We start from the raw sequence: 12,611 nt of genomic DNA on the forward strand, positions 1-12,611 counted from the left end.
ACCTAGCAGAACCTGGATATTCATTTTCCGTAGACCTCTGTGATCTGATAGATCCTTTAGTCTGGTTCCTATTGATCTATACTCTGCCCTTTCCTTCCACAGCAGAGACTAACAGCTAGGGCCCGGACACGCTAATACTCAGAAGCCCGTGGCTGACAAAAATGTTTACTTATGTTGTCTAGTTTTTTAATAAACTCTTTTTTACAGCTTGTCTGTTGGCTTTGATGTGCTCCTAAATGGTCACAGTGGTTTGCTTTGTATTCAGTGAGGACAGCATGCTCGGAGGAGGCTAGCTGTGCTGATGTGGAGACCCGAGTTCCACCTCTAGGACCCTTGCAAAACAGCAAGTCTTTGTGATGTGCCCTTGTGGTTTCACAGAGGTGGGGACCTGGGTCTCACTGACTGCCAGTCTAGGAAGTTCCAAGGCCAAGAGAGACCCAGTGCCAAAAACCAAAAAACAGGCTCCTGAGGGTTAACACTGAAGGCTGACTTCTGGTTCTAAATGCACACACATGCACACATGCACACACACACCTATGCACGCACACATATGCACACACCTTTGTGCACACGTGTGTGATACACATACTCAGATTTAAGAAGAAAACAAAAAAAAAATAAAATCTAGTTACACGGGGTGCCTCCAGCACTCCATCTCTAGTTCTCCATAGCCACCAGCTTGAAGTTTTTAATCATTTCCTGGCTGCTCAGTATTGTGCTGGCTTGACACAAGCTAGAGCCATTTGGAAGAGAAAGCTCAATGTAAAGGAAAGAGAAAATCCCTCTATTAGATTGGTCAGTAGGCAAGTCTGTGGGAACATTTTCCTGATTGATGTGGGAGGACCTAGGCCATTAAAGGCAGTGCCACCCCTGGGCAGGGGGTCCTAAGTGCTATAAGAGAGGGCGCTGAGTAAGTCCTGGAGAGCTAATAGATAGGACCCCTCCATGGTTGCTGCTTCAGTTCCTGCCTCCAGGTTCCTGCTCGAGTCCCTGCCCTGACTTCCATCCATGATAGACTGTGCTTGGGAAGTGTAACAACCCAAGCAGACGCTTTCCCCTCCTAAGTTGCTTTGTGTCTTACCACAGCACCAGACAGGAACTAATCCACTTCCGAACAGAGGCTCACCCACTTTTATTTTCATTTGACTCTAGAATTGCTTAGATAAAATTCCAGACTTGTACCCTCCTTTCCCAGCCCCCATCCATCTCCTTAGTGAAAAAAACACAAGTGTGAGTCAGAGGCCCACGGCACTGAAAAGGCAGCACCCAAAGACATCTGTGTGGCTATGGAGTGTCCAGAACTACCTGTAGGGTCTGAACGGATGATTTCCACCTTGCTGATAAAGAAGCTGAGCCTTAGGGCGGTTAGATAAATTGCATTTGAACCCTGCCTTGCTTTTCAGCCTCCAACCCATACATCCGGACCACAGGGGAGGAGGAGTCTCCTGATTACTGGTTGGTTTTTAGTAAGTGTTACTGTTGGTAAGTGCATCCAGGGGCAGCTCAGAGATGAGAGCATGAACTCTGTGTGGACTCCAGAGGCTTCTGCGTGCCACTCTGAAAACCTGACGTTGGGTTGGCATCTGCTGTGAAGAATTTCATGCTTTAGTTTAGAGTATGCATTCTTTTAGAGAGGATTGTCCATGGAGAGAAGGCCAATAGGATAGGATGTGCACCTGAATAGAGAAATTTCCTAGAAACTGGCTCATGACACAGCTGACACTGCCAAGTCTGAGTTCTTCAGGGCAGGCTACAGACCTGGGGAAGCAATGGAGGTTACACAGTGGCAGCTGCTCTAAATGTTCCTACCCTGAGGCTAGAGTGTGGCTACTCAGTATTGTCTGTCACTGTGAGCAAACACTGGCCGAAGTACCCAAGGGAAGGTCTTTTTTGGGGTAAAGGAAGGTATGGGGGGTGTACCATGGCTCAACTATTGTCAGAGGGAGCTTGGAGAAGCTGGACATCATGGAAGCAGAGGGAAATGGAGTGTGATGGCCATTCCTGGTTGTCACCTTGACTATATTTGGAATAAACTACAATCCAGAATTGGAGTGCTCACCTCTGATCCAGATCTTGAGGCTGGAAGACACAAGTTTCTGACCTGGATCTTGAGGCTATGAAAAGCCCAGGCAAGGTAGTACATGCCTTTAATCCCAGGAGATTAAGGTAAGGAGATCTCTGAGTCAGCCTGGGACAAAACAAGTCCCAGATCCAGGCATGGTGGTACACACCTTTAATCTGGGCCACACCTTCTGTTGAAAACCTACATAAGGACATTGGAAGAAGGAAGATTCACTCTTCTTCCCCTGCTTGCATTTACTTGCCAGCACATCTGTTGGTATCTACCTCTACAGATGACCAGCTGAGACAACTAGCCTTGCAGGACTGAGCAACTACTAGATTCTTGGACTTCTTATCCACAGCTGCCTATTGTTGGGATAGTTGGACTACAGTCTATAAGTCATCACAACAAATTCCCCTCAATATATATACAGAGATTCCATAAGTTCTGAGACTCTAGAGAACTATGACTAATACACAGAGCAAAACCAAAGGCTCTTGAAACACACCTCTGGTGGCCTACATCTGCCAGCTGTGCCCATGTCCAGGGACTCCACAGCAAAACACAAGTCTGTGGAGGAACAGGTAGGCATTGACTGGTGTTAGGCTTAGCCACTGTGTAATTCAGACACACTGATTATATCTGATCCCGAACCCTAACCCTAACCCTAAGCCTAAGCCTAAGCCTAACCCTAACCCTAAGCCTAAACCTAAGCCTAAGCCTGCTGTCCTGGAACTCACTCTGTATACCAGGCTGGTCTTGAACTCAGAAATCCGTCTGCCTCTGCTTCCCAAGTTCTGGGATTAAGTCGTGTGCCACCACTCTCTTGCACCACCATTCTCAATGCGCTGAGGCCGCTGATAAAGGCACCCTCCTGGTGCGGGTCCAGCTCAGAGCTGTTTATAGCCGACACAGGTGTGCAGAGTGGGAGAGACTCAGGCTGGTGGAGGCACCCAGGTGTGCTTCTCTGAGACCGAGCTCACCGTCCGGGTCTGTCTCTGGAATGTGCAGCTACGCACGGGATACAAGTGTGATTCAAGCCCACCAACTTGGTAATGTTTGTTTTTTCCTCACCCAGACTCTCGCAAACGCAGAAACCCGCTTTTGTATTGGGCTGTATGCTTCCTGAGCACGAGGTGGCGCTAAATACACATGACTTCACAGATCAGGGCGCACTAGGGCTTTGGTGGAGCAGCAATCACCCTCAGAAGCAAAAACGCTGAAGGACAACAAGGCTTGGGAAGGTGTGGGATGGAGGGGGGAAGAGACGGAGCCCTCCGCAGCATGTGTGCAGGGAGGGGAGCTCTCACATGTAGCTCAGCTGTGTGTCCGCCACGAGCAGGGTTTTAAAACTGCAAGCGTGGCCAGTCTCCAGTGTCTGCCTGCAGTTTAGGCAGAGGTGAACCCTGTCTCAAGTAGAAGATGCTACTCAGATACTAACAAGAGGAAAGTACTTCCTTCCATGTCAGGGTTCTCTAGAGGGACAGAAATGATGGGATGAGTATCTAGGGGTGGGGGACACAGAAGGGGATGGGAAGGGGGAGGGGGAGGAAGGACAAGAGAGAGAGAGGGAAAGATTACATGTATGTGGTATGTACGCGTGTGTGGAGGTTCAAGGACAACCTCAGGGTTTGTTCTTCAGAAGACACCCGGTTCTTTGAGACAGGGATTCTCACTGGGGTGGAACTCACCAAGCAGGGCTACCCGGGCTGGCCAGCAAACCCCAGAGATGCCCTTGTCTTTGCCTCTCTGGTGCTGGGATTACAAGTGTGCATCACCAGGCCAGGGTTTTTGAAAATGAAAATTTGGGGGAATGAACTAAGGTTCCCTGGGTTTTCAAGGCGAGCAGATTACCAGCTGAGCTATGCCCTCCGCTGAGATGTACAGCTTTTAAAGCTGCACTGTCTTGGACACTCTAGGTTGCATGTTGTAACTGCACACTGGACGAGAGGCTTATTGGACATGTCCCAAGTACTTGGTCAATAAGAAACCCCCAAGGCCTAGAATTTTCCTTCCCCTTCCCTCTGTGGAGACCTGTGGGCCTGCAGCCCAGCCTTTAAACCTTCCCTTCCCAAATTACATGTTTGTTTTGTTTTTGTTTTTGTTTTTCGAGACAGGGTTTCTCTGTATAGCCCGGCTGTCCTGGAACTCACTCTGTTGACCAGGCTGGCCTCGAACTCAGAAATCCACCTGCCTCTGCCTCCCAAGGGCTGGGATTAAAGGCATGAGCCACCACTGCCTGGCTCCAAATTACTTCTTATACTTGAAGACACGGGGTTCTCTCTCTCTCTCTCTCTCTCGTTTCTTTTCCGTTTTGGCAACTTATAGATATACCACAAAATCTGAAACAAATTTGGGAAAGAAGAGAACTCCCTCTACCTGCAGATAAGCAGTTGCACAAAACCTGCAGCTGAAGTCAGGTCAGGTAACAGACGAGACCGGATCTGTGGGCCCTGTGTTACTAAGGAGAGAAGACGATTCACTCCACCTCCTCCACTCATGTAGGGGAGCCAGCTGCTGCTGGAAGACAAATAAAGGAGATACAGTCAGGCTTGCTGGGAGGGAAGAAACTAGCAACAGCGGCGACAAAGAACCCAAGCAGAGAGAAGCATGCTCTGCCTTGGCCTTCAGGTTGCAGGTCACCCGTGTCACCTGTGGCTAGACGTGGCCTCAGGTTTGACTAGGAAGTATAGCACAAAGTGACAGCCATGTTCTACGCATGTTTCCACGCATGTTTCTATTTGCCCAGATCCACTAGACTTTACATCTAAATGGGGGTATCTTACTGAACGTTCGCCGCAGGCCTCAGTGCCTGACAGCCAGGGCCACACCTCCAGTAGCTGAGTGAACTGGCTCTATTGGTCATTACGTGGCCACCAAGCAAAACCCCCAGCACCAGGAACTGGTTACATCTTGTCGAGTCGCTGGCCCGAGGGGGTTCCCATGGACACTTCCCTAAACGTCATAGGCTATTTCCGTGGCTATTGGGTGCTGTCTACAACCTGATGGGAAAGACTCTACTGCTGAAGAGAACATTTACTTACGTCACTGGATATGGAAAAGCCAAGCGGGTGCCCGTCTAGCAAGCAGCTTCACCCTACTCAGTAGCATTCAGACTGTGATGGTGTCTGCAAGACACCAGAGGAGAAAAGTAGTAATCTTTGTCACCCGGCTTGCAACTTCGCTTAAGAGCAAAGCAAATTTTGTGTGAACAACCAGTGGTGTTTTGGTTGGATTGAAGGCCCATACCTGACACTGTTAAAAGCGGCCAAGAACCCAAGACTATACAGGGTATGTGTTTAAGGGAAAATGTATTACTATCATTCTGCTAAAGAAACAGCAATAACATAAATCCTAATGAGACATACTCACATGCTCACGGATCAGAGCCTCTCTCTGCCCTCATCAGAGGAACCTCTTCTTGTAGGAATTAACTCAGGCACCCACAACTGGGCAGTGTGTAGAGTGAGAGACTTTGGGGCACTCGGTCCTAAATGGGATGTCTTTGTCAGTCCCTTCCCCTACGGCTCATGGATTTATGTGGAAAAAGAGGCAGAAAGATAATAAAGATGATAAGGTGGGTGGTGGCTCTGAGGAAAAGAGCCTTCCAGACACAGCAGGGTAGACACATGGAAGAACCAACAGAGACTGTGGCAGCATGCATACAGGTTCAAGTCGGATGGCGTCCCAGCACTGAGAGGTAACTGGACACAGGCTCCCACCTCAGCCAAGATCGTATGGGTAACTGATACCTGCTGGCACATCACCCACGCCTTGGCTTTCACTTACAGTCTGCGTCTCTTTGTTGTGATTTCTAACATCAGCAGCTAAAATCATCTTAGATTCCAACATGTCCTTTCCCCGCCCACTCAGAGGCCAGGACGTCTCCACGGCGATACCCCGCTGAAACCTGGAGGCCAGGACTTCTCCACCGCAATACCCCGCTGAAACCCGGAGGCCAGGACTTCTCCACAGCGATACCCCGCTGAAACCCTGTCCATTTTGTTTTCAACATGAAAAGCACGGTAAGGGAACTCTATTGACGGTTTCACCGAATCATAAGATTTACCTGTGACAGTCCCTGCGGGAGAGAGATACATTACCATTAACATCCAAAAGCTGCATTGCATGGGCTTGCCCTGGCGGCTGGTCTGTTCTCAGATCTGGAGTATTTAATTAACAGGCTCATGGAAAACAGATTCAGTAAAAATCCCTTCTCTCCCCTTGTGCTCAGACGCAACTGCAAGCAGATGTTAACAGGCACGTTACACATAGGCCACAATGGCTCCTGTGCCCCAAAGGGCAGAAGAGGGGACCTTCATCCAAGGAGAGGGCACTCCCTGGGTTCAGGGAAGCAAGGTGTGATGGTTTGTATATGCTTGGGCCAGGGAGTGGCACTGTTGGGAGGTGTGGCCTTGTTGGAATGGGTGTGGCCTTTGGGGGTGGGGGTGGCCTTATTGAAGTAGGCGTGTCACTGTGGGCATGGGCTTTAAGACCCTCATCCTAGCTGCCTTGGAAGCCAGTCTTCCACTAGCAGCCTTCAGATGAAGATGCAGAACTCTCAGCTCCTCCTGTACCATGCCTGCCTGGATGTTGCCATGCTCCCACCTTGATGATAATGGACTGAACCTCTGAACATGTAAGCCAGCCCCATTAAATGTTGTCTTTTATAAGACTTGCCATGGTCATGGTGTCTGTTCAAAGCATTTAAACCCTAACTAAGACACAAAGCTTCTTAAATTAAGACAAACATTTTATGTAGAAAGGGGAGGTCGGAGGGAGAACCAGCCCACTACCTCCATGGTCACTGAATGAAGGAGCTGGTATCCTGGGCTTCAAGACTCGGTGTCCAAATACATGTCCACTCTCCTCATGTCAAGGGCACCTGAAGTCTCCCTCTAGGAGGTGCCAGATGCTGTAACTGGCTTGTATTAGTTGGAGTTCTCTAGAGGAACAGAACAAAGTGAATGAAAAGAGTTTTGTTAGATCGGCGTACGTGGTATGGGCTTGTCTACACACAGAAGTCCACATACTAGAGAACCCACAAGCCTGAGTGCCTCTGCTCAATAGTCCCAGTCAGTCCCCCAAACCTTGGGAATCCTAGAGCCTCTGGTCTCCAGTCCACATCGGAAGGCCAAAGAAGTTGGATTCCGATGTCAGGCAAGAGTGTCAGCAACAGCAACAGGGTGGATTTGCTTAGTAACGTGATGCAGGGCAGAAAGGCAGTATTGATCCCTCTCCTCTTCTTCGTATGCTGGAGGGTGCTGCCCACTCTAGGTGAAGGTTTTCTTTCCTCAATTAATTCTTCCCAGAAATGCCCTCACTGATAGAACCTTGTCTTCTTAGTTGATTCCAGATTCCAACAAGTTGATACCCGAGGTTCGTCCTTTCACCACCACAGGCTCTTGGGAAGCCAATACTGAGATGACTAGCCACTCTTAGCTTACTATCTGGAGCCAAAGCTGCACATACCTGCAGGTCCCTTTGGGCCCCAACTCTGTTGCATTCCTCCATGGAGCCCCAAGATGAAGGATGAAGGAGATGGAGCCAGATCTGCACATTACAATCAAAGAACACCATATTTTTTCCATGGGGTAAAAATATCCCATGGAATATCATACACATGGTAAAAAAAATAAAATAAAATGAATAAGAAAAAGCAAGAGAAGAGGCAAGTGGCTGTCTACATCTGACATGGAGGAGCATGCCAACGTCACCATGCTCAGAACATTCCCGGTTGTTTGAAGTGTTGGCACAGTCATGCCTTGTGTAATTCTTCCAACTAGAATGTTCACATAGTTTGGAATTCCACAAGCAGATAAGATTTTAAAAGCCAACCAAGATGACAATTAATATAGAGACTCACAACTGGCTAAGGTACAAAATAAGAGCGTTCAGCCCTGAGTGGAAATGTATGTATCGCATACCTACTACAAAACGATCTCTGATTCTCATGGAAGGGGGAGAGGGAAGACTGTGAAAATTGGAGGGAGGTGTGGGGTGACTGCCTGAAACAGTAACTTCTGGATCTGATAGGATCATTGTGCACTGGAGTTCATAGCTGGGACTGCACGTGCAAGACTTACACAAGATCAAACCAGTCGAAACCCCAGTGTGGAGTGGGGAGAGGCTCACAAAACCCTACCCCTGTGAAGAGCTGTTGGCAACTGGTGGCTTCTGGGGGAGGGGGAGAGCGGGTTGGTTTTCTTTGGAGATTCTGCCTCTTGTAGGTTACCCAAGCCCCAGAGGATGACTCTGCATTGTGCCCATATTAACAGCGCCAAGTGGGCTCAGTGGTTTTTATGGAAGAGTCTGACGGAGTTGAGAGGAAAAAAAATTGGGCATACAGAAAGGATTGGAAAGGGAGGGAAGGGTGGATTTGGTCAAATACATACACATATGTAAAATGCCCATGCGTCAGACGTTTTGCCCATTGAGACATCTCCCCAGTCTCTCCTGTGTGAATTTGACAGACCCAGCCGCAGGCACCACTTGTATAAAAGTTCAAACCCTGTGCATACTGGTATCATCCTGCTGCTTAGTAGAGGCCAGCAGACCCTGGCACACCGCAATGCTCCCCTAATACTGTGCTCCCCACAGATCCTCATGACTGCTCTGTGTTGGGCTATGTGGGCATTTCATTTCTTGGGCGAGAACAACCAGAAAGACTAAATGTGGTCTCTAATGAAAGCTGTCAGTGTGAATGGCAGGCCATGTTTTGCAGCCAGCGCAGTGAGAGCTTTACGGGGTCCTTGAGGATAATCGCTGCCCACTGACAATGGGCACAGTGAAAGGAAAAGGTACCGGAGCGAACCAGGAACATGGGAACAAAGCAGGGAGACTGGACATAAACAACCTTGGTTGGCAGCAGAGAGACCTTGGTACTTCTCCAGAGATACCACATCGTGGCGCTCTAGACATGGATACTCCACTAACCCCAACCTTCAGCTTGAGGCTTAGAGGCTTAATTTGCTGTGTGTCTCTTAGAGTCCTAATAACCAAGTACAAAGCAGCGACATAAAAAAGATGAACAAAAATTCATCGATTCATTTGAGAGCCGGTCCTTGGGGACTCAGATGGTTTGAATATGAACTGACCCCCACAGGCTCATTGGCTGTGGCTCAGTCCGATCTGAAGCGGGTGTTTTGTGGATCTGTGGGGTCTACTTGGCAAAGATAGATCATGATTTCGTTTCTATTTCTATCTGGACTGAACAGAGAATCCTGGTTGAGCTCGTGACAATGGGGGCATCTCACTAGTGAGCTTGCGTTTGAAGGGTCAACTGGGATGACAGGGTATGAGTTGAGCCGTTAGGTGAGGCCGGCCATTCATTTCTTTCTTTCCACCAATGATTGTTCTTACAGTGTTTCCTCCATGGGTTCTGGGGAATCATACCTAGGTTCTCATGCTTGTCAGAACTGCTTTACTAATCAAACCATCTCCCCATCCCTGGGGCTGAACGTCTTATTCATGCCATTTATTGGAGCTTACCAAAGACACGACCTAGCTCCCTCTAGGGTTGGTTGCCATATTGAATCAATGGTCAATTTCCAGATTTCTACATGTTCTCCAAAATTCTTCCACAACGATATGCATAAGCACCTGGAAAGAACTGGAGAATGAGTCCCGGCAGGAAAGCACATGCCCACTGTTTGAGGTGTGCACACGCATGTGTAAGAGCACCCTTTAAGAGCACACTTTATCACCTGTCCTCACCAGGCCACAAGTGTGTGAAAATCACAGTAACTCAAGTTGTCCCCCATCCAATGACTCCTGCTTAACTGCTTTCAGATTTTAGAATCCAGGGTGACATGCTGGGAAATCAGAGTTTCTGTGAGGCAAGCAAGGTATTCTCTGTCCCTTCTTGGTGTCTTTGAATGCTTTGTAAAACTTTTCGCCACTGTCTGAGAAAATGACCTCAGGATGCTTCCAATGGTTAGACCAGGGATGCCGGGCAGAGGGTTCCCAGCAAGGATGAAGAGAAAGGCCCTCTTTTACTCCTGCTTTCCTTTGCCTCTTGCTTGTGAGAGCTCTTGACATCCCCCACTGACATGGGAGCCCAGCCTTTTCAGCTTTCCAATGGAGACTGAAGGCCAGCAGCTCTCTGGGAATCCTCCAGGCCTTCAGTAAGATTGCGACTGGTAAGTCATCTCGCCTCCTGGTTGTCAGCCATGATTAGATTGCCCTCCCTGGATCCTGTAAGTCCATCTAAGTTTAATATATACTCAGTCTGTTGGTTCTGTCTCTCACCCTGACTAGTACACAAAGTATATTTCATTATCAGAGATTCAGGACATCATGGTTGAACTCTGGACACATGGTCCAGAGTGTCTTTAATGATGTCATAGGAACTCAAATAAAACCTACTTTTTTTTTTTTCTAAGTCTTACTAAGGCTTGGGTTAAGTGGAAGGAGAAATAAGAAAATGGGAATAAATTTCAGAGAGCCTCTGAAGCTGGTATTGATTCAGTGCCTGGGACTCAAATGAGTGGATCGATGTGTTCTTGTTGTCAAAGGTACCAAGTCCTATTTTCTGCCCTGCTTAGGTCCACGAGGTGAGTGGTCTGACTAAGTGAACCCATGCAGCTCTAATGGCTTGCTGATGAGCTCTCACCCCGTGGTCTGACTAGCAAAAAATTACCAATAGTTTTAGGCCCTGAAGGAAAAGTCCAGCTGCCCTGGCTCTTTAGTGATGGTGTAATAAAATTTTTCTGACAGTCACAGCAGACTTTATTAGGGGAAAATTTAAGTGGTGACTGCCCTGAGAGGCATTTTCTACTCAAAATTGCTTAGCGCCCTTCTGTGCCTTCCCGCAGCCATGACTGGTGTTCCACATAGGAGAGGAAGAATTTGTTCTAGTCACCTCTGGTTGGCCTGCGAGGACCAACAGTTGAATACAGAGATGATGTCAGCAGTCTGTGCTGGATGAGCAATAAGCAGGACTCAGTTATTCAGGCTGAAAGGAGAGTGTGAAACGAAGGCGCAGTGGTTTGCGTGCCTCACTCCTGTCCTTAAACGTTCATTTTTGAGGCTACAGAGGCACCCAGGTCATTTCAGAAATTAAGATCATGCTTCAACTCTGACACCAGAGGGACTTTTGTAGAGGCTTAGAGAACCCAAGCTTGGGGGAGGGGAAGAGTTTTGAGACAGACATTCTGTGAATGGCTCCCTCAAGCGGGTGCTAGACCCCTTCTGGGAACTCTACATAGAACTGGCCTGTTTGCAGAGAGCTCATGAGCTCTGTGAACACGGGCAGGGGTGGATAGAGAAGGAGCCATCTTTTTATTCCTTTGTAAGTATAACAAAATATCAGCACTTTTTTTTAGTTTTTAGATTTATTTTTATTTCCAACTATGTGTGTGTAAGAGACTATGAACACACACACACACACACACACACACACACACACAGCACAGCACACACATATATTTACAGATGACCAGAGAGGCCAGGAGAGAGCATCAGATTCCCCTGGAGCTGGAGTTACAGGCAGCTGCAGCCCACCAATGTGTGTGCCGGGAACGGAAGGCTGGGAAGGCTGGGAGAGACTGAGCCGCCTCTCTAGCGTCCACGTTCTTAGCACACATGAAGTAATAATTCTTTAGTATCAAGCCCAGAGACAGCACTCAACACTCCCAGAAATGCTGCCTTCCCCTCTTGGCTTGCTTGAGTCTAGATCCCAATAGTTTCCCGTTTCTTAGTCTGTGCCATATGTTTCTTTAAAAATATATTTTCCATTTCCCCTTTCATTATACAGGGTTACTTAAGGCCATTTCATGAATGTGTAATAAGCTTTGAGCGTAATCACTATACCCCACTGCCCTCCCATCACCTTGACCCATCACCCACCACCCTGTTGTTCTTCAGCTTCACATCTGCTGACATGCTGCAGGCACAGATACAATTTTAAAATCTGTGATGTCTAGAGCCCACAATGCTTTCTTTTCTTTTCTTTCCTTTCTTCTTCTCCTCCTCTTCTTCTTCTTCCTCCTCCTCTTCCTCCTCCTCCTCCTCCTTCTCCTCCTTCTCCTCCTCCTCCTCCTCCTTCTTCTTCTTCTCCTCCTCCTCTTCCTCCTCTTCCTCCTCTTTCTCTTCCTCCTCCTCCTTTTCCTCCTTCTCCCCCCTCTCCCTCTCTTCCTCCTCCTCCTCCTCCTCCTCCTCCTCCTTCTTCTTTCTCTTCCCCTTCCTCTTTTTCTTCCCCTGGCCCCCTCCCTCTCCTCCTTCTTGCTAGGTCTAATCTCAAATTCAAGCCCCTCCTGCCTGTTTCTCTCCAGTGCTGCGATTATAGGTATGTGTCACCATGCCTGTACCAGCTTTAAAAAGTAATAGCAGCAACCATCTGGTCTGGCAGTTCTGGGCCAGAGCTGTCAACCAGAGGACACAGCATCTACTCCAAGCATACTTCTATGATGGTACCAGCTGGTGCTCCCACAGGGTTTTCCAGTGACTCATGAGCATCTGTAGATGTGGGATGTTTCTTTCTGCCTTTCTGTTTCCTGTGAATCCTTTACAGTGTGCCTGTCAAGGTGGCCACAGCGAAGGGTGGGGG

The sequence above is a fragment of the Mastomys coucha genome, unplaced genomic scaffold (assembly GCF_008632895.1).
Source record: "Mastomys coucha isolate ucsf_1 unplaced genomic scaffold, UCSF_Mcou_1 pScaffold22, whole genome shotgun sequence".
Taxonomy (NCBI): Eukaryota; Metazoa; Chordata; class Mammalia; order Rodentia; family Muridae; genus Mastomys; species Mastomys coucha.